Consider the following 4,933-nt stretch of genomic DNA (forward strand, 5'->3'; position numbering starts at 1 on the left):
ACGGCAAGAGGAATGATGGTTTCAGTGCCAGAGCTGTGGTCGATCTACCCTCCCACCTCCATCTCCCATCCCCTACACCCCTCACTATTTCCCTGCTCCTCAGTCTGATTTTTTCCCTCTATTTCCCTCAAGACATTATTTCAGTTTGATTAGAACAAACATCATCCTGCTGTTTCGTTACTCATCATTCCCCTGCAAGACTTTTTTTTTTTTAAATTTATTATTTTTATTCGGATCTGAAACTGAAACTTTCTTCGAAAGAAATTTGAAACAAAAAAATACCTTGGTCTGTGTCGTCGAAAGTTAAAGACAACATAATAATATTTGTCAATCAGACAAGATTAGCGCGGTGACAGACGATTCTTAACTTGTGAGTGCTGACGTCTTTAGAGTTCTTTCCCTTACCCGGTCTTCTTTCGCCTTACTCTTCCTCCTTTCATTTTTTCGTTCTTCTGTTTCAGTCTTTCTTCATTCCTCCTTCCTTCCTCCTCCCTACCCTCCTCCCGCGACCCCCTGTACCCCATTTTCTCACCCTGGCCATCTTTTTCAAGACCCCTTGCTTGTCCCTTCCCCTCAGGGGAGCTGACGTGTCATTATGAAGGAGGGGGACGCTCTTTCAGGCACAGGGAGAAAGACGGCAAGGCCGGCTCCAGTTACCGCTCGTTTTCGGTAATTAGACAGGCATTGTTCCGTGGCTGCAGAACATAATTCGGAAGGAGGGGGTGCCCACCGGGCGTCAGGTCCATTTCAGGCATCTCAGTCCCTACTGTAGCCAGGGTCTGCTGAAGTGCCTGGCTGGGCTGTGTGTAGTAGTGCGGCTTGATCATCATGTCTGCTCTGTGCAGCTGCCGCGGCCGCCGGTCGGAGTCAGTCACTGAGTTGAGGGGAGGGGGAGGAGTTAGGGGTGTTGAGGAGGCGAACGTTTTCGGAGGAGAGGAGGAGGAGGACTGAGGAGGAATATGAGGAAGAAGGAAGGTGGAAGGCTGTAGTGAGTGGAAGACTGAAGACGGTGAAATGTAAAGGCAGGGGATGAGCTGGTTTAAACAACGTCGATCAAGTACCGTCGCTGTATTCAACCCCCCTGTTCTGCTTTGGTTAGCAGGCGAGGCGGTGTGTTTGCGCAGTTGGGTCTGCTTTTCGCTTCCCCCCCACACCCGACCTTCAAAGGGCGGCCGGCGTGTAAAACCGGATTGTCATTACGCTCAGCAAACAGGCCCCTGCATCTCCACAGTCTCCCTCTCCCATAAAACTGAAGAATCCAAACGACGAGTGCAGAGACTGGTGTTGGGTGGTGGTGGTGGTAGTGTTGGTGGTGGTGGTGGTGGTGGTGGAGAGGAGGGGGGGGAGGGGGTTCGTACAGAACAGAAATCCCACCCCATCCACCCACCCCACCGCTCACCCCCAGGCTGGGCAAACAAGCCTCCACGGTGTTAGAACAGAGCCACACACAAACTGAGCAAGCCGAGACCTGATACTGAGAATCTGGGAACTGAACTGGGAGGGGTGGACGGGGAATGGGGGGATGTCAGTGGGATTCTGGCACATTCTCAACCCCCTTCCCCTCTTCCAACTGCGTTTCGAGTTTCCTCCCCTCTCAGTCCCAGATCATCGCTTTTTGTTTTGGTGTGTGTGTGTGTGTTGTGTGTGTGTGTGTGTGTGTGTGTGTGTGTGTTTAACCAAAATGACTTAGGTAAATGTCGCAAACCCAGTCTGAACTAGACTTCTTGTTTTCCATCGAAGTGTAATGCTGCAAGGAAATAATCGTCGACAGTTCGAGTTGTTTTTTTGGCGGTTTTTGTTGTCATTGTCTATTCATATATTTGTTTATCTCTTTATCTATTCATTATTTTTTTTTTTATACATTCACCTATCCCGCACATGGTGACTTGTATGACAACTATAATTATATACTTTTTTTTCTTAATTTGAAAAAAAAAAAAAAAAAAAAATCGAGTGACTCCCTGCCTGCAGAGTGCTCTCCCATAATTCTCACCAGAGCCATCAGCTCCATGTGGGGAGAATTATGGGGGGGAAAAAGGGCTTTGCTGGAAATCACTGCTTTCTTTTCTTTTCTTCTTTGGCAGAGACAAGAAACACAGCCTCTCCTCCTCCTCAGCCCATCACCCACTCTGTTATTTTTCCCAACTAAAAAATATGTTCGTGATTCCAGAATTTGAACGGGATTATGATAATAATATATCCTTTAACAGATTTAGACGTTTTTGCTTTTGTCACATCAGTTCTCTGCTGTAAATGCGCTGACCCAGCGAATCTGCTATTCGCTGTGAAAACACACACACACACACACACAAACAAACACACACACACACACACACACACACACACACACACACACACACACACACACACACACACACAACTGAAGCGGAATAAATGGAGGGGGAGGGGTGGTGTCTGTATTCTACGCTTTTCCATGGGAGAGAGATCTCATACTGGTCTGTAAATTACGGTTTACTCTGTGTTATGTGAAAAATCCTACGATTGTACTCACTTGATCGCCCCAGTCCATATGTGACGTCAGTAAGAGCCTGAGCTCGGTTTCACGAGGGAGCTTAGCAGTTCTAAGTTTTGCTACTTAGCGTTAAGAACGTTCTTAAATGCTCTTCGTCATTCCATAGACTTAGGAATTCTACTCTTGCAGACTGGTCTTTTAAATATCTTCCTCTTTTAACAGACTACAGAAGTTACAGAGCAATGATTGATTGATTGATTGATTGATATTGCAACAAACAAACAAAACAAAAGAAAGAAAGAAACAAACCCTGCCGCACAGTCTTAACACACCTCGGCAACAACAACAGCGCTTTTGTCCATGATCAGACCACAGACTCAGGCAGTTAAGATCGATTGTCCAACTGAACTGGAAAACTGATACTGAGGGGCCCGTAAACTGAATAGCTGCAAGCTGTTAAGTCCGTATACCCCACTCAGCAGCACCGGCAACAACTGACCACACTGTTCTGTTCGATTACTCACAGCGCTCGGACAAATCCATATACGATACACCACAACTGCTAATAACTATGGGTTCCTAATGCTGCTCACATAACGCTGTTCCGCTGTGAATCAGGGCCGTTTTCTGTCAGCTTACTAACGTGGATACAAGTATGGATCGGGGTTTTCTTAGTTTAACCCCTTGACTCCCGAACCTTAGTGAAATGGGATATCGTGGCAGAAACTTCAACGGCACTTAGGTCTTACTTTTTGTCTACATGTCAGTGATGTCACTGGCTTTTTTCAGAACAAATGTAGCATAATTCCAAGACTGAGGAAGAAGTTCAAATAAAGAATGGTTGGCGACTGACATTCAGACCTGTAAGCTCAGTGTTATATCTGTGAGGTGACAGCCCTCCGCTTTCGAGAATACTTGTCAGCAGTAGTTAAATGGTTAAGATTCTTCTTGTTTGAGTTCAAGTCCACACACTGCACGCTATGCAAGACGTTGATTTGTCTGAGCAATAAACCGGGTTTGTATGATATGATAGTCAGTCGTGTCCGACTATGACCATCAGAACAGCAGAGGAGGCGACTGCTAGTGGAGAGTGTCTTGCCCAAGTGACATCCTCACTCTCTTGGCCAGGAGGGTTTAAATACAGTCGGCGTTGGGATGGTTCCCGAAGGCCAAATAGCCCCCAGGGCTGCAGCACAATCTTGCCTCCTAGTCTGAGAGTCATAGTCCTTCACAAAAGCTGTAAATGACTTCCCACTGCAATGGAGAAACCATTGATCATAAAGCTCTCACTTTGCGGTTGGCCCAACTGTATGCTTAGGTTTACTATCCTATCAAATGTTTATTCAGTGTCTTGTCGACATGATTGCCGGGCTTCTGAGTCTTTTGTCCTTGAACACATGTGGGCAGTTGGATATAATCGAGTACAGGTGTGGAAACTGCACACTCAAACAACGAAACCTCCACACTAAAATCAACTTGAGACCCAAGCACTGAAAGGGACGCAAGTCAACTGCTCGTTCAACGTAACTAGTTGTACTGAAATCGTACACGCTTTATTTATATTGTGATCAGGGGCAGTACATACATGTCATTTCCTCGTTTCGATCTACTAAGTGTATTCACATAAGACTTATATAAGAAATAAAGGATAAAGGGTCGCGGTGGGGAGTGGGTGGGGGGACGGTAGGGGGGGGGGGGGGGGGGAGAGTGGTGATGATGGTGGTGAGGATTTTTGGATGGGATGGGGGTGAGGGTGGTAGTAGTGTGGGGAGTAAGGTAGAGAACAATAACAATGTTAACGGCAACAGCAAGTCACTGCACCGCAAAAGTTGACTGATCGTCACGTCAGTTTCCTGGTCAGTTTCTCTATTGCTATAACAACCCGGCGCATTAAAACATATATATATATATATATATATATATATATATATATATATATATACATTACATACAAAGACCACATCACAAATGAGGAAGTGAAAAGAAGAGTCCAAAACGCCATTGGCCCATTCAAAGACCTGCTAACCACAGTGAAGGAACGCAAGCTCCGCTGGTATGGACACGTCACACGATCAGACGGCCTAGCCAAGACCATCCTGCAGGGTACCGTACAAGGAAGGAGGAAGAGAGGCAGACAGAGAAAGCGGTGGGAGGACAACATCAAAGAGTGGACGGGCCTGCCATTTGCCACAACTCAAAGGGCCGCTGAGGACCGAGGCAGGTGGCGCGAGCTGACCAGGCAGTCATCCATGGTGCCCCAACGACCCACCCACGGGTCAAGGGATAGATGAGATGAGATTAGATCTATCGTCAGATGGATCATCATCAACATCATTCACTCCAAGGTACAGCCTATAAAACAGAAATAAAAGTTATCATGTTATGATCATCTAAAAAATACAATTTGTTTATCCGTAGAACAATGCCGGACCGCCGGAGTGAATCTCACACAAAGATCTT

The sequence above is a fragment of the Babylonia areolata genome, chromosome 1 (assembly GCF_041734735.1).
Source record: "Babylonia areolata isolate BAREFJ2019XMU chromosome 1, ASM4173473v1, whole genome shotgun sequence".
Lineage (NCBI taxonomy): Eukaryota > Metazoa > Mollusca > Gastropoda > Neogastropoda > Buccinidae > Babylonia > Babylonia areolata.